At 34.7% G+C, this 26,651-nt stretch overlaps 1 protein-coding gene and 1 long non-coding RNA gene across 5 annotated transcripts in view; one reads left to right on the top strand and one right to left on the bottom strand.

Moving 5' to 3' along the window:
- LOC143237979 (uncharacterized) overlaps nt 1–18,224 on the bottom strand; it is a 34,929-nt gene extending 16,705 nt beyond the window's left edge. Inside the window, exons 1-2 of one of the 2 annotated variants that reach the window (XM_076477811.1) lie at nt 18,071–18,224; nt 2,534–2,637 (exon numbers count right to left, since the gene is read on the bottom strand). The gene's annotated coding sequence lies outside the window, so the exon portion shown is untranslated. Of the gene's footprint in view, nt 1–979; nt 989–2,533; nt 2,638–18,070 lie in introns of those variants that run through there. The other variant, XM_076477812.1, reaches the window with a different exon arrangement.
- Nucleotides 10,290–26,651, top strand: part of LOC143237980 (uncharacterized) — a 52,465-nt gene continuing 36,103 nt past the window's right edge. The window contains exon 1 of one of the 3 annotated variants that reach the window (XR_013020362.1): nt 10,290–10,434. This is a non-coding gene — a long non-coding RNA (uncharacterized LOC143237980). Of the gene's footprint in view, nt 10,435–25,555; nt 25,710–26,651 lie in introns of those variants that run through there. The other 2 variants (XR_013020364.1, XR_013020361.1) reach the window with 2 other exon arrangements.

The following is a 26,651-nucleotide window of genomic DNA, read 5'->3' as shown; positions in this document are numbered from 1 at the left end:
TATGTTACCAACGAATAGTGGGATTGACCGTCACATTATAACGCCCCCACGGCTGAAAGAGCAAGTATGTTTAGTTGCGACTCGGATTCGAACGTCTTAACCATCTGGCCATGCCAGGCCAACTAGAATTTAAGCTTATTATTACAAATGAACCAAAATATTATTTCAAACAAGAGTTGTTTGTGTTGTTTTTCAATTGTTTATATGAAAAATACATAGAAATAAAAATAATGTTTAAATACAGCATAACGAACTTTAATTCGTAAAACTAGCTTTTAAATAGAATTTGATTTAGGAGGTAATGTAACTTTGGTGCGTGTGCATGAATGATCTTAATATGTATCCTATAGACTGTTCAGAAAAAATATATATAATCTTTAAATGTAGTAATCAAACACACAGAATGGTTTTGTTGTTCTGAAGTCAAGTTTTTACAGAAAACAGTTATTACCCTTTACAGATCTTACACAATTCAGTGCTTTGTATACATTAAAATTCCAGGTGACATCCTAATGGTAGTAACACGTGAGAAAGTATTTGATATTGGATCTCAGGATGATGCTCCTTAATTTAATACGGTGTTAGGACTTGTGTGTTTTCTTATAGCAAAGTCACATCGGGTTATCTGCTGAGCCCACCGCGGTATATCGAACCCCTGAGTTTAGTATTGTGAATCCGGAGACATACTGTTGTACTAGCGGGGGATATTTCAGGACTTATCTACATCAGTTTGTTTGCTGGAGAAATATTTTTTTTTAATCGAACACGTAGACGAGTAAAGATTTGCAAATGAATGAAATATACTTTTTAGATCATTTCTATCACGTGGATATAAATATAAACACTGATATTGAAATTGAACTGAACTTCATGGGCGGAAACATTGGATTTTACAAAAAGACCTGATTACTTCATAATAGCAACTGTCACGTGATGCATTACTAACATCTAGAGGCCTGTCACGTGATGCATTACTAACCTCTAGAAGCTGATTAGTTTAAAATGGAAACTGTCACGTGATGCATTACTAACCTCTAGAGGCTGATTAGTTTAAAATGGAAACTGTCACGTGATGCATTACTAACCTCTAGAGGCTGATTAGTTTATAATGGAAACTGTCACGTGATGCATTACTAACCTAGAGGCTGATTAGAAGAAACTGTCACTGATGCATTACTAACCTCTAGAAGCTCGAAGTCGTGCTCTCACTAATTTCCTCTGATCAATATCTTCTGTGTTATCTATCTGAGGAGTCATGAAACAGTATAAAGCGAGACACCATAACCGCTCATACAGGACAATAAAAAAGTTCATGTCCTATATATACATCAACTAATAAAATAACAAAGATTACTAATATATCTTTCACTTACCAGTTTCTTTTCTCAACAACTGTTTAAATTATTAACGTTTCAGCTTGTGATTTATAAAGTTCCTGTTTAAATTATTAACGTTTCAGCTTGTACTTCTAACATTTTATTTAATGTTTCAAAATTTCTACTTTGTTTAGAACATTCTGGTTTATATTTCTAAAGTTTTTACCTTTCGCTTTCTTTTTCACCGTTTCGTTTTATATTTGTTTATCGGTTCGCCATTTAAGAAACGCACCGTTACAGAAATTGGGTTCTGATCAACTTTATTTTAGTTATTTTATTGTGAATCTATTTTCTTGGATAAATTATAGTTTTTGTGTAAATTTTACGAAATAATTATATTCAATAGATCCGACTTGTGTGTATTATCGAAGCTACCCGAAAATTTTAAGAATAAACTTAATGAGCCATGTAAATATATACACTTGGAATTACAACTATTATTTATGTGTTATTATCGTTAAAGTACTAATATTTATGTAACGGTTTGTTTGTTTTACTTACCACTAACAACTTTAGACGTATAGATAGCATGTGATATACAGTTATAATTTGTTAATCAGCGGACTATTTAGTTCTTTTCTTAACGGAAACGTGAATTTTATTCACCAAACTTCACGTTCTGGCAAATAAATCCACAATATTTACGAAGAGTGGTAATCATTCTATACAGAGCTTGAAATATTATAAAATGAAATTTCAAACGGCATTAGTTATCGCTTCTTTTTAAAATTAGTCACTAAATGTAATACTAATCTTCTATCCATCAAATAGAACACATTTTATCTTCTGATTTTACCTTTAAACTGCAAAGCTAAAATAAAATATTGAGCCAATAATAATAGTTTTCGATCAGAGTAAGCTAGGTACTGAGAGCAAAACTAGAAATTAATTAAATATACTTTTATTGCGTTTCTACTTATAAAGTATTAGGATGCATTGTTTCGTCAGTTGAGCACCCTCGCAGTTGACGACATTTTCGGTCGTAATCCTATATTATATTGTTTTATTATACACTATACTTAAAACTGTTCATTCTTACATTAACGTTTCACACCATTACTTGTCATAGATGATAAATGCTAGTTTGTACAACAGTGTCTCTTGACACGTATCTTCAGCTGATAATCAACTACCCAGTTAACTATAGTTTAACTTACCAGCTGATACAAGAAAGCTTCGTCGTCTACAGAAGCCAGATCAACTCCATTAACAACTCGTGAATCGTCTCCCATCTTGAGGTTGGTTGGAACTTTTTTGTAATCTAGGAACAAATTAAAATTTGAAATTAAAATTACTTATGTAACAGCATGCACTCTCATTGAGTAATAAATATTATATACTGTCCCAGTAAGCGACTCATTAACATACCATAAATGATAGATACGGCGAACTCTTTGCTTAAAGGTTGGTTTATTTACACAGAGATTCTATGATTCTGTGTTCACAAAACTATTAAGGGCCCGGCATGGCCTAGCGCGTTAAGGCGTGCGCTTCGTAATCTGAGGGTCGCGGGTTCGTGCCAAACATGTTCGCCCTCCCAGCCGTGGGGCGTTATAATGTGACGGTCAATCCCACTATTCGTTGGTAAAAGAGTAGCCCAAGAGTTGGCGGTGGGTGGTGATGACTAGCTGCCTTCCCTCTAGTCTTACACTGCTAAATTAGGGACGGCTAGCACTGATAGCCCTCGAGTAGCTTTGTGTGAAATTTCAAAAAACAAAAAAACAAAACTCTTAAGTGTTTGAGTCGAAATACAAAAAAAAAAAAAAAACATTGCAAAAATTGGTTGAAGGGCCACCAAGGTCTTCATACTATAAATAAATAAAAATCAAACCACCGTAAAATGATCTCAAAGTAATCTGGTGTGTTGACAAAAGTATTTTGTATAATGAGATTCCAAAGAACTGTTGACTGAGTTTAACTTTAATGATTCATCGAATTTCAGTTTGTTACGAATCTTATGAAACATTACTGACGTTCTTATTAGCTTAGTGTATATGTTGATTTACAAGTTAAATTCATTTAAATACTAGGACATCACTAAAAATGGTTCACATTCGTGGCTGAGACATTGTCATTTCGAGATTTTAAGTAATTCTGTGATAAACGGTATTAATTCAAGGTATATGTGTGTGATATGTAATTTTAAAAACAGTTTTCCTGAAAAGAGTTAAATTTGGTTGTACCGAATGTTATCAAAACTTAATCCTTTCCCAGCAAGCTGCAAACTACACTTCATGGGACACGCTTTCCAGATTAACTCCTTTCCAAGCAAGCTCTTTGCTAAATAAAATACACATCATGGGACACGCTCTCCAGACCTACCCGATTCCAGGAAACTGTCTTTTCAAAAGTACAAGTCTTCCATTCCTGATTATGTAACTCTCCTATCTCGGTAGATATGAATCTCTTGGAATTAGTTATGACTGTGTAGTTCTGACTGTCGAATCGTTTGACTTGGAACTAGTAAGGTTTATGTAAATTTGATTTTTCTGAGGTTACTTGCAAATCTTATTTTCTTGGGATCAGATGTATGTATTGATCTGATCTTCACGTTACTAGTTCTGTGTGCAGGTCAGACCCTCCTAAGACTAGATATGTGATTAGATCTGATTTTTCCAGTAATTAGTTGGGTGCGCAGACTGGATTATCCTAAGACCAATTGTTTTCGTACATCTAACACTGCTGGGACAAGTATCTGTGTAAATCAGACTCTCATGATATTAAAGTAGGTGTAGTGTGAAACTAGTTGTGTGTGTAGAGTTGACTCACCAGAAAGTCGTTTTGAGTGTGGATTTGAACTAGTTGTGTGTGTAGAGTTGGCTCACCAGAAAGTCGTTTTGAGTGTGGATTTGAACTAGTTGTGTGTGTAGAGTTGACTCACCAGAAAGTCGTTTTGAGTGTGGATTTGACTAACCTGAATATATAAGTTGATCATTGTTTCTAATGTAGTGACGTAGCTAGTTGATTGTTCAGGTTAAGTTGTAAGTTGTGAATTAGGAATGATTCCTTTTATAATCGTTCATTCGTCTTTCTCTGAGTATTATTTTGAAATGTTCATTGTAGTGTAAGACCAAAACGAAAGATGAATGGATGCTCAGAGAAAATAAACACTTTTAATTCCGAACCTACAATCTAAGTTGAACAATCAATAAGCTGCATTAATGTATCTCAAACTATGATCAATTCATCGTGCCTGAGATGAAAAAGGAAAAGAAAATTTCATCCAACAAACAAATGTCAATATCTGCCAAAGTGAAAAAAAACAACTCTTATCTGAATATATAATATGTGTGTGTGTGTTTTGTGATTAGCAGAGTCTGTGTTAATTTGATTGTCTTGGTACTAACTGTGTGTGTAGATTTTATTCTTCCAAAACTAGTTGTGTTTATAGATTTGGCTCTGGTGTTGTGTTAGGTTTGGTGTTGTGTGTAGATTTGGCTCACTTGGGTTTGGTGTTGTGTGTAGATTTGGCTCACTTGGGTTTGGTGTTGTGTGTAGATTTGGCTCACTTGGGTTTGGTTTGGTATATTTGCTTGTGTGTAGATTTGGCTCACTTGGGGTTTGGTGTTGTGTGTAGATTTGGCTCACTTGGGTTTGGTGTTGTGTGTAGATTTGGCTCACTTGGGTTTGGTGTTGTGTGTATATTTGGCTCACTTGAGTTTGGTGTTGTGTGTGATTTGGCTCACTTGGGTTTGGTGTGTAGATATGGCTCACTTGGGTTTGGTGTTGTGTGTGATTTGGCTTTGGTGTTGTGTGTAGATTTGATTCTTGAGTGTTTGTGTAACTTTGTTTTATTGTGAATGGTTGTGTGTGTATACTTGACTCTCTTGGGACTCGCTGCATATGTAGATCTGACTTTCCTGAGACTGAGTTTATAATTTGACTCACCTGGTACAAGTTATTTGTGTAGCTCTGATTGTTCACAGACTATTTCTGTGTATACATTTGTCTCTTTAGGACTAGTTGAATGTGTATAATGGATTCTCTTAGAATTAGTTGGATTGAAGATTTAGCTTTCCTGATTTAGTTACAATTGTGTATATACAGACTAATCATCTTTTAGATTTGACTCTTTTGAGACTAGTTGTGTGTACCTTTGCACCCTTTGGACTAATATGTATGTAGATCCACCTTGTCTAGAAGTTCAATGTGTAGGTATGACACACCTGAGACGATGTTTACGTCAAACTTTTGTTTTGTGTGATTAGACAGGCGTACGTAGATCCGACTCTCTTGAGTTCAGTTGTGTGTGTAGATCTGGTTGTACTCGGACTTGTGTGTCTACATTTAACTCACCTAGGACTAGCACATGTGCAGATTTGATTCTCTTTATTAAAGTTATTTGACTAAATTTGACTGTATAGATCTAATTCTTATAAAATATTAATTGTTTTGTAGATGTCTATTTTCCTGGACTTGTATCTATATGTACTTAACAATCCAAGGACTTTTATCTCTGTAGACTAGATTATTCTGTAGCTAATAAAGGGCGTATTTTACTCACGTGGGATTATTTTTGTGCAGACTTGATTTATCCTGATTTGTATATTTTATTCTTCTGCAAGTTGTGTGTATCTCGAGTACATTTTCCTGTTATTCATTATATACGTAGATCTGACTTTTCTAAAATTGTTCGTCTAGATGTTACTCACTTGAGACTAGTCATGTGTACGTTTGGTTGTCATGAGACTAAATGTCACTACTTGTGTGTGTGTGTGTGTGTATCTGATACTTTTAGGACTATATCTTAATATACATTTGTCTTTACTGGAAGTATTCATGTATTTAGATTGAACAAAACTAGTTGTTTCTGTATATCTGTGTAGGTCTGACTCACCTAGGACTGACCTTGTGTGTATGTATGCCTCTTCTAACACTAATTGTGTGTGTAGATTTGATCATCCTAGGACTTGCATGTATGCATGTTTAAATTTTCTAGGCCGTGAATATCTGTAGACTTGACTCTTCTGTAAACAGGTAACTCGTATATGAGGTAAATCTGGATAAACAATCGGTTCCAGGAGTGTTAAATCCACATTACTCTCAACAACTAATCACGAGAAACCAAAATTATTCAAATAAGCCAAGGGCAGTGAAATCCATGCACTCATCTAGTTACAGGAGAGTCAGAGTATTTTCTCTCTAATTTAATTTTTTTAAAATTAGTTGTGCATGTGGATTTTACTCTCCTTGGAGTTGTAATTGTGTAACGTTTGCTCTCATTTGTAGATTTGACTCATCTGGTACTGATTATGTGTGCTGAGACGATACGTGCCTGTAAATTTGATTTGTTGTGATTGTCTGTTTCTATAGATATGATTGACCATGTACAATTTGTATGTTTAGATTTGACTCTCCTATTCGTGTGTGTGTGTGGTGTGTATAAATTAACTCTGTGTATGTGTAGATTTGACTCATTGCGTGTATACGTAATTCGTCTAGAATTAGTTGTATGTATAAACTTATTTCCAGGTCGCTATGAAAACGGGGTTATGAGATTGTTTGTCATAGATATATTATTGTGTGTTACTATATAGTGTTATGGTTAAGTGTTGGAACGTACTTCCGATGTCAATAGCTGGCTGCCTCAAGCATATTACAAGCATAGTGAAGAAACAGTGAGAATTAATGTTCAAAAAGTCTTCGGAAACAATAGAAAGGTATTTTTACTGTGTTTTCGACTGGCCCATGAAGCAAAAGTGGTTAGAAAATTGTCTCAAACGGTTTAAACCTTAATACTATAGAATATATATTGACGATACTTTAACGGTTTAAACCTTAATACTATAGAATATATATTGACGATACTTTAACGGTTTAAACCTTAATACTATGGAATATATATTGACGATACTTCAACAATTTAAACCTTAATACTATGGAATATATATTGACGATACTTCAACGGTTTAAACCTTAATACTATAGAATATATATTGACGATACTTCAACGGTTTAAACCTTAACACTATAGAATATATATTGACGATACTTTTGTTATTTATAGAAATAAATTTGTTATTCAGGATTTCTAAAATTACTTGAACTGTCGATACAACATTATTAAATTTGCAATAGAAGAACAAAATGTTAATACTTTACTTTTTAAATAACAAGATAGTTAACATAGGTATGTTTTGAGACTAAGTGTTATCATAAACCAATGTTTACAGGCCAACATTTTTCTGTTGACAGTTTTTTTTTACCTTCTGAAGTTAAGAACTTTATTTTATAACTTAATTCAACAGGCTTATAATGTAGTTACTTCTTTCTCCATAGTTTATGAAAATGTACAAAATAATAGTTGTTTCCTGTACAGTTGATTGAGTGTCTTGTTAAGAATTATTTAAAAATTTTGTGTATTCCTAAAATCTGTAAACATATTGAAACTAAAGGAGTAATTTGTTGTAGTTTGTCCTTCACTGGTAAACATTCCATAGAATTACAGAGAAAAATTAAAGCCGTTTTCAATAAAAAAAAATCCACAACCCAAGTTTAGTATAAGTAATTAATTTAAATTTAAAGACAAAATCACTAAAATGCATCGCTCTTACGTCATCTGCAAATTTACATGTCCAAGGTGTAACCTTAGCTATGTGGGCTGTACAATCTGTTGTTTGAGCTCAAGCATCAAAGAGCATGCGCAAAACATAATACATGATCTGTCAGCCATTGTTTACAAGACTGTGGCACATTTTGATGAATGCGGTTAGCAAAGAAATGATCTGCACAGAAAGGAGTCTGTTGATACATGAGGTGCGGTCTGTTCAAGATTCGTTACAACTATGTATTCCAGTCTGGTAAATCTAATATTTCTGGAAAATATATCAGTTTAGATCACACTTACTCTTCACGTGTTATGAAATATCAAAAACCTACAATCAATGGTTCTTCACTAACGGAGAACAAAATAAAAGTATAGTGGGAAAAAGTAATTTAAACCTTTACACTTAAATATTTGACTGTTTGTTTGTTTTGAATTTCGCACAAAGTTACTCGATGGCTATCTGTGATAGCCGTCCCTAATTTAGCAGTGTAAGACTAGAGGGAAGGCAGCTAGTCATCACCACCCCCCGCCAACTCTTGGGCTACTCTTTTACCAACCAATAGTGGGATTGACCGTCACATTATAACGCCCCTACGACTGAAATGGCGAGCCTGTTTGGCGCGACGGGGATGCGAACTCGCGACCCTCAGATTACGAGTCGCACGCCTTAACACGCTTGGCCATGCCGGGCCTAATATTTGACTGTTATTATATTAATCTCTTTACTTTTAAACCTAAACAACATGTAATATACTGTTTCTCCAAACTTTATTATAGTTAAATATAGGTTGTCTAATATATGAAAATAGGAAATCTGTTCAAATATTTTAAACATAAATTATAAGAAACAGAAAGAGACTTTAGTTTTGTCATATGAGCTAAGTAGCCTATACATTTCATTTTTCTCTCGAATGTGGAATAAATTATAACTTTAATAACCCTTTTTCCAAAGTCGTACTGAAAATGATTTACAGAAAATATAAAAAAATAGTTTAAATTAGGTACTACGAGAATATAACCATTCATTGTGTTTACTGCGGGAAACGATAGGAAGGCCCTGCTGATTATTGGGACATGTTCCGATTCATTCATTGCTTTAGTCAAAATCACTACTTTTTATATTTATTTGTCGTCGCTTGGGCTGCTTCTGAAACTGTTGATTTTATATATATATATATATACCATTAACATATAAATAACGATTGATAGTAATAAAAAGTACCACTATAGAAACATGTGGTTGTCATATAGAATAAATTGGAATCAATAAAAATGCTGTTTTAAATCCAAGTTATGAGTTAACTTTGTAGTTTACATTTAAAAAAAACACATCACTTTTAGCCTAGAATTCCCGAAAAAACGCCTGGTAAAAAATGTTTTTCATCTTCTTATCTAGAAATTCGTGTCACTTTAGTCGTTAAAGCTCACGTTATGAAGTATTTATTTTAATGTAATCAAATACGAGCTCAAGCGGTACTTGTCATTCATATATAGTTATGATCTCGTAGTTTATGACACATGTTTTTTTTGTTTTTTTTACAGTGAAAAGGGAAGAAAACATTGCAAGCTATGCGTCATTTTCATACAAAGACTATAAACACCATACATTTAGGACAGTTTTATTAATTTTTCACCAAACTCAACGTAAATTGCTCGCCCTTTCAGCCGTGGGGGCGTTATAAAGTGACGGTCAATCCCACTATTCGTTGGTAAAAGAGTAGCCAAAGAGTTGGCGGTGGGTGGTGATGACTAGCTGCCTTCCCTTTAGTCTTACACTGCTAAATTAGGGACGGCTAGCGCAGATAGCTTTCGTGTAGCTTTGCGCGACGTGGATTCGAACCCGCGACTCTAGGATGACGAGTCGCGTGCCTTAAGCACCTGGCGACATACGACTCTCTGACACTAGTTTAAAGTTGCGATGCTTTTATCACTTAGTGAATATGTCACTGAGAAATTTGTACAACACCGCGTAGGATAAGGATTTAATATATCACGACGGTTACCAGATCGGAAAAGAAAGACCGAAGGAACGTTTGGACCAAATCCAAGGTCCACAAAGTTTGAAACAAAGTTGGTACATATATCTAAAATAATGCATGACTTTGTCGAAAATTTTCAATTACGTCTGCTAAATTAAGTTACCATTGCTGAAATAAAATATTTTTAAGACTTTCTTACCACTCAAGTATATCACGTACTTGATTTAGAACCATTTTTTGTTAAAGTCATATAAATCTTGTTGTTTATCACCATTGACGTAGTCAAACGTCGAAGCAACACCTGCCCATTATCACTGTGTTTCTAAAAAGTCTTTTCATTCGTTACGAGGAGTGCTCTAATCCGGTGATTTCTAACTTCTCGTCCGCAGTAAGATTTCGGTTTGTCCGCAAGAAGGTTGTTAAAACAAAATACGTTTTAAATTCTATTGTGTAAAGTATACTGTTTTAAGACGTGATAGTGCGATCCGTGAAACTTTTGGGTCTGAAGTACTTGGTTCTCAAGTGGAAAAAGGTTTGGTTTGTTTTGAATTTCGCACAAAGCTACACAAGGGCTATCTGTCCCTAATTTAGCAGTGTAAGACTAGAGCGAAGGCAGCTAGTAATCACCACCTACCGCCAGCTCTTGGGCTACTATTTTATCAACGAATAGTGGGATTGACCGTCACATTATAACGCTCCAGCGAGCATGTTTGGTGTGAGGAGGATTCGAAGGAAGGTGTTATTCAAAGCCCATTTTTCAAAATATCGTTAAGGGTTTGTATAAGCAATTTATAACGAAGCAGGTCACCTCTACTATCGAAATTAAACGAACTAATTAACCAGTTGCTTTTACTGTGATTTCAAGAGTACAAATGATCACCGTGTATCACAACCATCAACTGTTTAGTACTTTATCAACGAAAAATAGTAACCTTGTTTGCTAGAGCTAGTTTTAACAACGTAATATAATTTAAAACACAGTGTGCACGTAACATATATGTTATTGTATGATTACAACAGATAATGGAAAATTTCTTCCATGTTTATCAGAAGTCTTCAGTTACAAGTTAAGCCGTTTGCAGGTATTTAAAATATCGTATACGATTAGTTTAATTGATTTTATACATTGGATGTTGTTACATATTTATTCAGCATTTATAAGTGTGTAATAATTTGTATTATATGTCAAAGTAAATATGTTTACCAGGATAGTTAAAATGAGGCCAAGTCGTTAAAAGTTCGCTGTTCAATTCTTATATAAATAATCTCGTTCACAGATATTCAAATCCGTTTCTGCCAAGAATGCACAGTGATGATGTCACAGCTGTTTCTGTAGGAGGCTACATCTCCTACTTTTTAGAGTAACGAAAATATGTTTGAGCATGCGCTTATGTGAGTGTTGGTCTGGGAGTTTATTATAAATCATTGCTAGCATATTTATAAACAAATAATCGCTGAAAGTAACCGATACTCAAACAACAACAAAAAATCTTGTGAGTCGATGATTCTTACCCTGTGGCGTCTATAGACAACTTATGTATATTCATTAATATTTATAAATCGCATACACACACGTAGACCCTACCAGGGTATGCAAGCTACACACACACACACTCGTAGACCATACACATACATGTAGACCAATCAATATCTAAAGATAATCTACACCCTTGAAGACCCTATCTGGGTTTGTAAGACATACAGACACACACTCGTATATATACATGTAGACCCCTCTATATGTGTAGATCAAATACACACATGTAGACCTACTAGGGTCTATATACCATGTAAAACCATCGATATCTGTAGACTATATACATATATACTACGTATGTCACAGTCTGTATATAATACACGCGTATATAGGATGAGTTTGGGTTGAGAAATTATTTTACTTAGAGAGCGCTCTTCTACGTAAAATAATTTCTCAACCCAAACGAGCCGTTTTTGTATATATATTTCTCTACAAGTGGGTTTTCTCGACATCACTGAATACACGCGTAAACCCATCAGGGTCTGTCGACCACATATACATACACAGTCTGTACAGAATAAAAACGAAAACCCACCAGGGTCTGTAGACAACACACAATAAATGTAGACTCATCGGTATCTGTTGGCCACATACATATGTGCCACATCTGCTAGTGTCTGCAGACCACATTTGTTAGCGTACTTAGACCACACACACATGTAGAACTACCATTGTCTATAGAACACACACACATATACCACATATTCCAGGGTTGATAGACCACACACACATGTACCACATATTCCATGGTTGATAGACCACACACACATGTACCACATATTCCAGGGTTGATAGACCACACACACATGTACCACATATTCCAGGGGTGATAGACCACACACACATGTACCACATATTCCAGGGTTGATAGACCACACACACAAACAGGACCAGAGCAGGGGATACAAATAGATGCAATTGCTCGGAGCTAATCGCAACAAAGAAACCACGCTCTTGAACCAAGAAAATACTTTTATAAATAGTCGGAAATTGGAAGTCCCATTGTAAAATACATTTGCAACTGTGTCACCATGAAACCGCCAAGTATAGTAGTTTCGTATGAATCTATTATTTAGTAATTTTTCATTAACACCTTTGTACAACATGTTCTTTCATAACAATTTGCTATGATATTTGCAATATTTGTTGCTCTTACTTTATATTCATTACTAGCATTATAATTAATATTTTGAATAGTATATACCTACCAACATTATTTGTACATTGCGCAAGCTTTAGCTCATAAACAGTATTGAATTCTGATTATTTAAGAAGTTCAGTTCTGAGGGCCCCCTTAAAAGTATGCTCTGTCCCCCTATAATTAATCCGTTCCGTTACATGCATGTAGACCCACCAGTATCTGTAGCACGTGCACATATTCTCCACATCTTTCAAAATTTGTACACTACATACACCACGTGCACCAGTCGATATGTGTTCTCGACAAACATCTAATATGTAGCAGAACTATCGTTTTTTTTATATGTGCTTGTATATGTAGACCAACAAACGTGTGTTCTCCGCCTCTGATGTGTATAGGTCACACTCGTATGTACTACATTTATCGGTGTTTGAGGTCATACAGATGTTTACCAGCGTCTCTATACTGTACAGATATGCACCACATTTAGTGGTGTTTGTGAGCCATGAAATATATCCCAAACCTTGCTGGTGCTTGTGGACCACTTTGTTACGTAAAGTATCTAGTGGTGCTGGTAGGCTTCACATGCGTACTTCTTCTGCTTGTGGACTACAATCGTAGCTGATCTACAAACCATACACATGCGTGTATCTCATTCACTTGTGACTCAAGACGAGACATACCTATGCCGCACTCGCAGGTACTACATAGGGTATATATTCCTGTACACAATGATGCCTGTATATATCCCAAGTGTACTATATACACTGGTGTCTGCAGACCAAAGACACCTTTACTGCATTATCAGGTATTCTTTAGACTACACACTTGTGTACTACATTTACTAGTGTATGTAAGCTTCACACATATGTACCACATTTACTGGTGTTTTGAAGTCACATGTACATAATCTAGCTACCAGAATCTTTCGACGATTGCTGACTACAATATATGTACCTCGTCTACCGGTGTCTGAGGCGACATAAATGTGCACCACATCTGTCGGTGTGTGAGATACTCATGTGTGTGCTGCATCCGATCTTCTGAAGTGTTTAAACTACTTATATTGTTTAATTCGTTGTTTATGTAATAACGTTAAACAAAACCTTTTTTTAAGCAATTCCTAATTACTTCTGTTTCATAATTTGTTAGAAGTTTAGCTAAACTGTCACTACAGGATTTCTGTCTTTCGTGTACTGCTTGTTGTTGAAGAAACTCTTTAATCTAGATACTTGCCATTAGGGCATGATCATCATCCGATGGTAACCTAAGAGTTGGCGGTTGGTGTTGTTCATTTGCCTTCCCTCTAGTCTATTATTTCTAAATTAAGGACGGCCAGTAAATATAGCATCGAGTAGCCCTGCTAGAAATTCAACAACTAAATACATGAAGTTAACAGCGCGTGCTAAGTAAACCTACGCATCAAAAATTTCAGTGCCATCCTTTTCTAACATAAACAACGGCAGAACTTTGCCTTCAGACTTAAACCACAGTAATAACGTACTCTCTCAACCACATTATGTTCGTCACATTCACTGCCTACAACGCGTTTCGCTAAAAAAAAAAGTATTTGTTTGTTTGTTTTTACTTGCGCGCAAAGCTACACGAGGGCTATCTGCGCTAGCTGTCCCTAATTTAGCAGTGTAAGACTAGATGGAAGGCAGCTAGTCATCATCACCCACCGCCAACTCTTGGGCTACTCTTTTACCAACGAACTGTGGGATTGATCGTTACATTACAACGCCTTTACGGTTGAAAGGGCTAACGTGTTTGGTGTGACTGGGATTTGAACCCACGACCCGCAGATTACGAGTCGAGTGTCTTAACCACCATGCCGGGCTCGCTCAATGTAGAGAACTCAACAAATAGTATGGTTAAAATACTCTATTTTTCTTCTTAAATATTTTTAATTAGCACGCATAAAATATAATAGGCGTAATAGTAATGTATTATGACAAAGATAACGAATTATAACAGTAAAGGTGTGCGCTTCAGACGAAGTTGAGTGAACACATTTGTCAGTAAATCAATCAATGAATCAATTATCTATAGTTTCTAGTCATTCGTGTAAAATTTATGACTTTCAATTTACTAACGTATATTTATTATTTTAAGATATTTAATTAGATTACATTGAAGGGAAGTACTTGAAACTCAAGTGTGTTTAGTTCAACTAATTTGTTATGTGAGGTTCATACTTGAGTAAGCTCAAGCTCAGCGTTCATCGCAATAAGTAGGTTATTAAATACACAGTCTGGACACTTTGACAGCAAACTTCAAAGCTCTCCTCGTAGGACTGATAACAAAACCTGTGATAGCAGTTCCACAAACACTCTCTTTATTTATACATGTATTTTTCACTGTATAGTTTGAAAATCCTGAGTACTGAAGAGACATCTCGCGAACCAAGACAGTAAAAGTCCATCACGATACACAATAAGCATAACGTTAATAGGTGGATACGCCCGTCCTGTTAATTTTTTAATATATTAACGAGGCACGTTTAACTTTATTCTAGTGTAAAAAAACATTATAACTCTCACTGAACTGTAAGTGACTTCTAGACAACAAACTCAGTTGTTATAACCTTGATCTCCTCATTTTTATTTGTATTTCTATATTTCATTACGAAAAAAACGTTCCGGAACGTTGCTATGAAACGATGGGTTGCAAGATGTATGCCACTAATAATGTTAAATTGAGTCCGAGTCCAAAAATGTTTTGTACCTTATAGACTGTTTTAAAAAGACCGGACATTCAAATCAAACGAGATATATCCCCATTAAAAACGTATACAATTTTAAAATAAATAAATAAAAAATCTAGGAAAGATGTTCGTTTTCCTACCAATTAGCACAAAGGATTGTTACATGTTTGCAATACATCTTTCTGTAACAAGTTTTAAAAATATTGCACAGTTTTATTTCCGTTTTTTAATAAATATACACAATAATGTTTTATAATATTGTCTATAGGTGTAATGTTTTGACTGAGGTTAAATGTGATTAACCCAAAATTTTTTTGGAATGCTACTATAAAACCAGAATGTTAAAAAAGCAAAGGAAGAGAAGTGGGTGCTTGTTTAAGTGTAAAAAAGTAAGTAAATGAAAGACTACATCGTCAGAATGCATCATAAGTAATTAGTAATGTTCTTTTAGCAATAGTCATTGTGAGGAAACCTTGCTGTAATCTATACTATCTTGAAAATTATTAATTGTATGTTAATGAAACGAATTAGAATATCACGTCTGTCCTAATGGACTGTGAAGTTTCCTATAAATGTTTTTTTTTAATAATATGACTGTTTCCATTTTTAATAAACTGTCAAATCGCACGTGTGTGTAATGTGCAAATATCTTACCAGGAACTTTTAATGAGCATGTTTGTCAAAATTTAGTACGTTTAATAGATCACGACAGAAAGGTACAAGTACAGAAAGTTGAATAACAGGTTTGTACATCTAGATAGAGAAAACGACATACCTAAGTACCCTACGTGAAGCTAGGGGCTCATCTCTCGTGTTTTGTATTAAAACAGAGGTACTTTTGAACTTCCAATATTATGACATCAACGAAAATTTAGATCTAACACATTTACTTTGAAATAAATAAGCCTAGAATTTCCCCAGAACTTCTTCGCGACGAAGAGGGGGGGGGGAGTAATATTTTATTTGGTAACTTATGTGGCTTGAGAATATGAGTAACAAATCTGATTGTATTTTTCAGTATATTTTGTAAGTATGTTTAAAATTATATATTTTTAGATACCTAACTTCTTCATACCAAACATCATCAACTGGAAATAAAACCCACAAATTTACAAAAAAAAAGAAGGTTCCTTCCTGGCCTATGAAAAGATATTCCCTGAAAATATAACATTGCAAAAAGGCAGTCATTGTTAGGAATGTCTGTATGCAGTGGTTTTGAAACTTAACACTATAGCATAACTATTTCATATAATAGGAGCTATTTGTCAGGTTGCAGGATACTATAGTGAACAGCTGGCCTGTTTGTTTGCTGATACGTGATTAATCTAGGTGACAATTCTTCACAGAAGTATCAAAGAAAGAAGTGCTAAAATTGGATTCGATTTCTAATACCAAGCCACATTTAAAACTTTTGTAAAAATAAACTAACATAAAAAAATCTATTGCTTTTGGGATGAATTAAAAATCTTATCCTGAACATTTAACTTTTATTGAATCTTCTTGTAGTTTTATTGTACTCAACTATTTAAAGGTGACATTATTGTAAGGCTTTGATTAACTGAATTTGGTTATTTAAATCGGAAATGAAACAAATCTGGAAAATATCAAATTGTTAGGCCCTAGAAATATATGTCATGAAGGAAAATTAGTTTGATTGTAATGATTCAACAAGATTTAGTGAGAAGAGTTAGTACAAGTCAAGAACCTAATAATTCGTGAACATGGTGCTCTTTTGACATTATGTAAAATGACATTGATAAGGAGTGGTTAAGCAGTTACTGGGCTCGAAATAAGAAACTAAGTTTATATTGGTTATGTTCCTTTCCCGCAAAATCTTTCTTCTCACTCTGAGACTATGGGTGTAGTTTTCTACCAGACATAGCAGTTGGAGCTGGGAGCTGTCGCTTAACATGTAAAGCAATAAACTGGAAAGTTTCAATTTAATATTCTTCTGTTAAAAATTTGAGGGTTCGTATCCCTGTCACACCAAACATGCTCGCCCTTTTTAGCCGTGGGGGCGTTATTATGTAACAGTCAATCCCACTATTCGTTGGTAAAAGAGTAGCCCAAGACTTGGCAGTAGGTTGTGATGACTAGAAATCCTCAGAACAAAAATGATTAAACTGAGGTAAACGTTTAGCTAGTTATTGTAAATGCTTCTCTTCTATAATTTTAACAGTTTGTTTGTTTTTGAATTTCGCGCAAAGCTACACGAGAGCTATCTGCGCTAGCCGTCCCTAATTTAGCAGTGTAAGACAGCTAGTTAGCATTACCCAAGGCCAACTCTTGGGATACTCTTTTACCAAGGAATAGTGGGATTGACCTTCACATTATAACGCCCCACGGCTGAAAGGGTGAGCATGTTTCGTGTGATGGGGATTTGAATCCGCAACCCTCAAATTACAAGTATAGTGCCTTAACCACCTGGCCATGACAGCATAATGTGGTTTATTTTTCTTGCCTTATTTATAGTACAAAATAAAAACCATTTTCTCAACAACCTTCCTCGTGACGGTCAGAACTTTGTGCTCAGAATACAAAGCACCACAGTCATCATTTAAACAGATTATCATGAGTTTTTTTAGTTTTCATGAACTTTCGTTTCATAATTTGTTAGTTTATAATGCTATTTATATTAAAAATTATAACTTTCGTTTTTCAGTTTTAGAAAATTAGGACAATTCTTAATGTTTAAATATGCTTTTTATTATATTCGATTTTTGATTTTCAGAGTTATCTATATAAAGAGTATTATTCGCTACTAGCATTAAGTCCCTACTTACCTGAACAACCTTCGCACGAACAACAGGCGTGTTAATACGAGCTGTTCCTGAGACGTCTGGTAAGCGTTCAGAATCCTCGTGTAATTTCACGCTATACAAAGTGACCCAGTGATGAAACAACAACTGGAGTACAGCTGCAACTAAATCTTGATCGCCCAACAAGCGCTTCTCGAAACCCTGACGTCAAACAACAGGAACTAAAAATACTCGCCTAAGCACGGGTCACGAGATCTAACGGTGATCTCTGGTTGGCTTTAAAACGGTTTGAAAACATTTGATGTTTAAAATTTCTGGAAAACACATGAAATTTGCAAACTTAGAGGACTTTGAAGGATAAAGTACTCGTACGTGAGAAAAGATTTGGTATTAATCCTTTTTAAACAAAATGTCAAGAGAATAATATCACGAAGATTTGGGAAACAGAAGCTGGTAGTTATTAGTTCAGAGGAAATGTAAAAGAAATTGTGAATTTGGAGAAAGATGTTGTTCTTTTAGCTAAAAATTAACCAATGGGCTATCAGCGTTTGTCCACCGCGGGTAATCGAAACCCTCATTTAAGCGTTGTAAGTCTGGAAACTTATCACTGACTCACCAAGAGACGAATGTATAAATGACTAACCTCGTGCTTATCAGTTCTGTTATGTCAAGTGTGTCCTAGTTGTTAGCGACCTGTTGTTATAAAACTCATCCTGAATTTTAGGGCAGTGGATGCGATATACAAATGTCGGGCAAATCCAATTATGTAATCAGACAAAAGTTAACCAAGGGTTGACGAGGTAAACTTCACTAGGTACCTTGTCTATCGTCTGTCAGCTCAATATTTGAGAGAGCTATGCACAAGTAGTACTTGTGTAGACTTACGCGATATTCTGATACAAACGAATCTCAAAACAAACTTTGCGTTGTCCAATATGTAATCATACTAATATAAAGTTCATAAACGTAATTTCACTGCAAAATAAAAAAATGTTTCTGGAGGCATAACTCTTTCACAGACAATCAATAAATATTGCCGCCTGTAGAAAGTTACGTTGTTTGGCGACAATGTTACTTGGTACATAACATATATGTATAACAAAATATGTACATGATCAGATGGTATATATATAATATGCTTGTGTTTGTCTGTCCGAAATCTTTCCTGCAAATTCATTGCAACAAATCTCACACCCTGTGTCTGAAGAGTCCGAATTGCATACTGGTTTTTCAATTCAAATACACCTCCTCACCTGTTTTTTGCTTAGTAAGTCTTTTTAACGCAACAAGTATGCTACGAGTTGACACAATTTCGTTGTCATCACGTGATGACTGGGTTCGATTTGGTATTTAATTTTTATTTGCAAAGTATTTCACACAAACGACACTTAACATTACGTTAAATACAGTTTATATGGGCTTTCTTGACATATTCTGCTCTACAATACACATGCACAATTCGTTCAGACGTTTCTGCATACTTAGCTAAGTTTGGCTTGATTACAACTTTAATTAACTTTATAATAAAATAGCTTCAGTTCATTTTATGGACTGTTATACCTTCATTACAACTTTAATTCACTTTATAATAAAATAGCTTCAGTTCATTTTATGGACTGTTATACCTTCATTACAACTTTAATTCACTTTATAATAAAATAGCTTCAGTTCATTTTATGGAGTGTTATAAACACATTTTAGCTATTTATTGTTTCCTTATTGTGGTCTTTATGCATTGTTTTTGGAAGCTTATTTGTTTTATTTCGTGAAACCATATCATACACTGAACACTCATTCTCTGCATTCTATTGTAAATACCATACATTTACTTTACTGTTTACTTCACATGTAATTTTATTAAACAAAGTTTACGTAAGTTTGTTTATCTGACTGCATAACATTTCTTCAAATAAACCAGCATTTATCGAGCTAATAAATAATATTACCAAGAAAACGTAGCTCAAAGAAAATATATGTCATTGTTAGATTGCTTCACTGTAAAACTTACTTGATAAGCTGACAAGAAATGTAGTTAAGGGGTTAAAATTCATTCATCACTAAAAGATTAATATTTCGTGTAAAACAAAAACTGTGAAAGATGTTACAAAAGTTTGTTAACACTTTTGATTTTTTTTTTTTGGAATTTCGCACAAAGCTACTCTAGGGCTATCTGTGCTAGCCGTCCCTAATTTAGCAGTGTAAGACTAGAGGGAAGGCAGCTAGTCATCACCACCCACCGCCAACTCTTGGGCTACTCTTTTACCAACGAATAGTGGTATTTATCGTAACATTATAACGCCCCCACGGCTGAGAGGGCGAGCGTGTTTGGCGCGACTCGGGCGCGAACCCGCAACCCTCTGATTACGAAGCGCACGCCTTAATGCGCTAGGCCATGCCAGGCCTAATACTTTTTGAAGTATTATAATATGGTAGCAGTTTTATAATGATTAAACCATTTTGATTTATGATTTAAATTGGGTTTTTAATAAACAGCAAATAAAATAAAAATCATGTTTTGTAACATATATATTAAGCCTCAATAGATTTCTCAGGCGATTTTCTATTTTCAGTTGTCTGGGACCGAAGCTGATATCTTTCACACGACAAAACTATCGGTACGTCATACGAACTAGAACACTCATTTTATTGTAAGTTACGTTTAGGGTTTGTTTGGCAAAGCAATAATTTGTACTTTTTTCACTACTTAGTTCCTTATAGTTTCTTATCCCGAGTTTTAGTCGTGTTGAAACATGTAAAGATTTTGATATGTTGGCATTTTATAACTAATTAAATAAAAGTAACTTAATAGGAACAACGGTGCTGTTGATTTTAAACAAGTACGTATGCAGTTAATGGATCAATGCTGTAGCCACGAACGTTCTTCGACGACGGAGATGTCTGGTGAATAAATGATTGGATGACTTGGAAAGAAGCACAAGAAAGGCTACAAACAATTACCTTTTCTGAAAGTTATGTGTATGTAGGGGGAGACACATGTCCTGTCTATGTCTGTGATCAATCCCAATTTATTATCATTTATTAACGTCCAGCAAATAACTTTTTATACTCCACTGGATATAACATAAAGCGGGATAGAGTTAATGTCTTACAAACATTTGTTCTTGTTGTTGTGTCTCCAGACTGTGAATCCAAAGAAATAACAGTTCGCGTCTCGTTATTGTAAAAATGCGCTTCACACGATGAGGCCGTTTATTAAAGACGAGACTAACGGTTTCAATCGCACATTTAAATTAGACAGAGTCACCCTATAGTTGGTAATGTTGAGTAGCTGTCGTTTCTCTAGTCTACCAGTTCAAAACTTGGTATGACTAGTGCAGACAACCTTTGTATAGTTTTGTGCAAAGAATATAAAAGAAATAAAGTCTTGAGTACCGTTTTTACATTTAAGAAAACATATATTATACCGTACTTATATGAACTTTATATCTTCTCTCTGTGCATATTTGTCTATTTCTTTCTTTGTGTATATATGTATGTATACAGCACGTCACAATAATATGGTTGTTAACTCTTAGTTATTTAGGAATGTGCACAAGTTTTATATTTTGTGTTATTTTTGTTTGTTTTGAATTTCGCGCAAAGCTACACGAGGGCTATCTGCGGTAGCCGTCCCTAATTTTTCCCTAGAGGGAAGGCAGCTAGTCATGACCACTCACTGCCAATTCTTGGGCTACTCTTTTACCAACGAATAGTAGGATTGACCGTCATGTTATAACACCCTCGCGACTTAAAGGTCGAGCATGTTTGGTATGACGGAGGTCCGAACCCGCGACCCTCATATTAAGAGTCGATCGCTCTGATCACCTGGCCATGCTGGGACTAATTGTTAATTTATTTTCTTAACCAAAAAGAGATTATGGTTTCTTGACAAGTGTGAAATCGTTTATGGTTGTTGTTTTTTTTCACAACAAACTACGTTAAATTTTACCACACACACATAAAAATGTCTTAAATTTATATCGTGGTCTCAGCGGGTTCGCCTCGCTCTGACATACAGCGACATCTCACCTACGCTCCTCAGTACAAAACGGAATTTAAACATCAGGTAACGTGTTGACTTATGTGCAATATTCCCGTGCTAAGCGTTGCTCAGTGGTTAACATGCCGGACAGTAGATTTGAGGTTCCGTGGTTCGTAGTTAACACTCAATCGTGAGTGCGTCATACAAGTGAGGTCAAATCCCACTATTCGATTAGAGTAGTCCACGAGTTGGTGATACGTACTCTCCTTATAGTTAGTTTATCACTTTAAAATTAAGGAAAATTAGCACAGATAGCACTCGATCAGCTTTACCCAAAAAATCCAACAAACATAAAAGCAACATTTTTTCAAAGATGTTATTTAAGTCATATTCAACAATCAGTGACGCGTACCGTCGGTGAAAGAAAGATAAACATGTGCTCAATGTGTTCCTCTTCTTTCACTCTGTTACACCCGAAGTGCATTGGTTATTCTTTATGTCCATATAGTACACACCTATGTTACACCCGAAGTGCATTGGTTATTCTTTATGTCCATATAGTACACACCTATGTAACACCCGAAGTGTATTGGTTATTCTTTATGTCCATATAGTACACACCTATGTTACACCCGAAGTGCATTGGTTATTCTTTATGTCCATATAGTACACACCTATGTTACACACCTATGTTACACCCGAAGTGCATTGGTTATTCTTTATGTCCATATAGTACACACCTATGTTACACCCGAAGTGCATTGGTTATTCTTTATGTCCATATAGTACACACCTATGTAACACCCGAAGTGCATTGGTTATTCTTTATGTCCATATAGTACACACCTATGTTACACCCGAAGTGTATTGTTTATTCTTTATGTCCATATAGTACACACCTATGTAACACCCGAAGTGCATTGGTTATTCTTTATGTCCATATAGTACACACCTATGTTACACCCGAAGTGAATTGATTATTCTTTATGTCCATATAGTACACACCTGAAGAACTGTATGATCACATTACGATAACAGTGGATAAAATATTGAAAATTATCTTCCGAATAGAAAACGTTGTTTTTCATTTCGTTAACTCGCTGTTTAGTATCTTTCGCTTTGACTATTTTCTCTTTAGTTTTCATCAACTAAAAAACGCTGGTAGAGGTAGTTATTTTTAGTTAATTTTTCCTTTTTTGTTGAAATGATATAGTGCGTTCCGGAATTTCTTTTTTGGGACTCGAGCACTGGAACTGCAACAGATATTTGTCATTTCTTCAGAAATGTTATCATTATTTTAATAGAAGAGTATTCTAATTTTTTTGTTGACTATAAGACTCTTTAGTTTTAATAATATAAACGTTCGGACAGAGATTATAAACTTGTTGTTCGAAACGTTATACCCATTTTAAACAATTTTGGCTCAGTTCATGTTCCATTTTTGTAGATTAAAGTAAAGAGCTTTCTGTTTCAACTGCGCTGCAATTTCTATTTTTCATCTCTATTTCTGTGGTGCAGTGAAAAACCTTCCAGCCTAGCGCGAGCTTTTAGATCAAAACTGATGTATCTAGGTAACACGAGCAGCACGTGGTAACCGAGTGGGTAGAAAGAAGATTTAGGACAGCAGCCAGTAAAGAGGGCGCTTCTAATAATAGAGAAAGCAGAGGCGGAGGAGGTACACCACACATACAGATACGTTAGAGCCAACTTCACGTATAGTAATATGATAACGGAGTACGTTGATTATAGAACAACGGTAGTTGGTGTTACAGCAACAAAACGATGCAACAGAAATAACATTATGGGTTTTCTCTCTTTAAATCTTGGTTGAAAAGTTAACCTCTCTTTATGATTTAAAATTGTCTTATGCTGTTTAGTTTAATGTTTAACATGCGTTTCACAAATACTGTTACATATAAATGAATCACAAAACGCATCATTTTATAAATAATAAATCTGTTCATGAAATTAAGTTCATTTAATTGATTCTCGTATACATTAAATAGCTTCACTTACTTTGAGTAAAGTTACGAGAGAACATATCCAAAATTAAGACTGTACATAATTATTGTGTATTTATGTACCAATGGAAAATCTATCAAAACACGCCCGTCTGAAAATAACAAAATTCCGTATATTCTGAATTATTTGTACAACTGGTCTAAAACAATAAAATTATTGTTGGCTAATTATTATCGCCCACTGACAGAAGTTGGCAATGTTTTTAATATTTTCTGCTTGTTTCTGCATTTTTTTAAGCACGTACTTTTACGCCCACACATGTATTATTATGTAAATAAATTCGTGTTTGGTTTTAGTAACTGTATAAATATTTTTCCCCTTTCAAAACCTTGGTGTCTACGACTTATATAATAAATATTTGACAAACCAAAATGAACAGTATTTTATTTCGTTGGAAGATCTAAAGGTTATCTCGCGAATTTTAGGTGGCACCAGTAAATTCATATAAGTTTTGTGCATTATATTTTTGACAGTCCTAGAGAGCGGTTAATACTCTGTGTTAATGTATTATATACTATCTCCTTTTAGTGGGTGATCCACAAGATAGTTCCTCGCTAGTACAGTGGTAAGTCTACAGATTTCCAACACTAGAATCAGAGGCTCAATTCTCTTCGATTGGCTCAGTACTTAGACCGATGTGACTTTGCTATAAAAACACACACGCAAACACTCTACAAGGTAGACAACACAAACACTGTTGAAGTCTTGTTTTCTTGAACCTGACATCATGACAACAACACGAACTTTTTTTTTTTATTCTGTCATTGACTGGAACTGAAGTTAAGTTATCTTTAGTATGCTGTGAAGTACTAGCTTAAGAAACCGTATAGGTTGCCCTAATTGTGGGTTATGTTGCGTAAACGATAAATTGACGTCGTGCAATTCAGATTCGGGATGCTTTATTGTTAAGTGCTAATGAATGACATATTTTACCAAGAAGAAACAAAGCCGTTCTATTTAACCAACAACTACAGTTTTGTAGGTTTTAAAAAAAATTGTTATTAAGATAAACAAGCTGTAAAACATTAAAGTCCTGAAAGCAAAAACCAGAAACAGACCTAATTAGTCGTAGTGTTAGAAGTAGGCACCGTTCCAATGGAAAGAAAAACAAATTAACCATTAAGATATCTAGATGTGGAACAATAAAAAAATAGATTAATTATCGTTCTAAACCACGTTAATTTACAAATTAAAATTAATGAGTTTGGTAAAGAATTATTTAGAAAGGAAAGACACCAAAAACTATAATATTTTGGCTCCTTGCGCAAATCGTATAAACTGGAAACATGTTATGTCACATTTCATGGTTTCTAAAGAGGAAAAAAGAAGAAAAGTAGGGCGAAAAGAGTCGAAAGCAGAAAATGTGAACGTAAGTGAAAAGTAAAGTATGGAAATGAGGTTAGTGTAAGAAAATAACAGTAGTTACACTTATAACTGGTATACATACAGATGTATATATACATCCTAAAATAGCATTTGACCTATTTGTCTTAACAGGTACAATTAAGAAACCAGTAATGAATTCTTCTTAACAATTTTACCGCTTTAAAATTTTGCACCAGAACTCAAAACTTTTACTCGAGAGAACCATCTTGAAGGACGACATCTTCACTTCGATGGACCCCCCTCTGACGGAGAAAATGAAGACAAAATGTTAAGGTATCCGTTTCTGTGTGTAAACGCTTGGCAAATGAATTATTGGGATTACTAAATAGGCCTCAAACCAGTCAGAAAAGTACTTATTACATCAAATACTTAAAATAACAAACATAATTTGATATGTATAATTAAATCTGAATCCAATTCCAGAAGTTTGTCATTAGCTATAGATACGTATCACATCCGATTTAGTGGTAATGCATAGTTTTTAACACATTTCGCTTGTGTTACTCAACCTGAAAAAATAGTACCCTCTATTTCATGTTATGACTTGATTAATTGTCGATTTGCTATTTTAGTGATGGTTTTAATTTTGGTTGTTTTTATTGTATTGGTATGAAACAATGTACCTCCTTGTGCTGGTAGGGTATATAAAACTCAAAATTAGTACACTTTTAAAAAGTGGATAAACACTAAGAACAAAGACAAGTTCTGTTTATTATCTTGTATCTAGGTGTGTATTGTGGACACTATGAAGCAAACAATCCGTACGTGACAGAAAACCTGAACAAGATCGTGGAAGGTCAAATTGTTCAAAAACAAATTCGTTCCTCATAGATATGATTTCGTGGTTCTCACCTTCTGGTGGTGACTCAAAGTCTTAAGCTAAGCTTTAAACATTCTTTGTTACGGTTACTCTTAATAAGTATCCACCATCTTTGATTCATACCGCGATGTAGAATCTAAAATATTTTAGCCACCTTTCCTACACTGGATGTTTCACTTTCGGTCTGGACCTTGACCGATGTTGTTTTTCAGTGTTTTCTCATGTAGAAACCATTTCACGTCGACTTGTTCACTTGACAAAAAATGCTCTTCATTAGCAGAAAGAATAACATATCTTGGTCTACGGTGTTCATTTATCTCCTTATTATCTAAGAAAAATGCATTTTTAGAGCATAGACGAAAAGGCGTAAAATTTCTCATACTAAACTATTACAT

This window comes from Tachypleus tridentatus, chromosome 13, assembly GCF_004210375.1.
Source record: "Tachypleus tridentatus isolate NWPU-2018 chromosome 13, ASM421037v1, whole genome shotgun sequence".
Taxonomy (NCBI): domain Eukaryota; kingdom Metazoa; phylum Arthropoda; class Merostomata; order Xiphosura; family Limulidae; genus Tachypleus; species Tachypleus tridentatus.
This window is presented reverse-complemented; position numbering and strand designations above follow the sequence as displayed.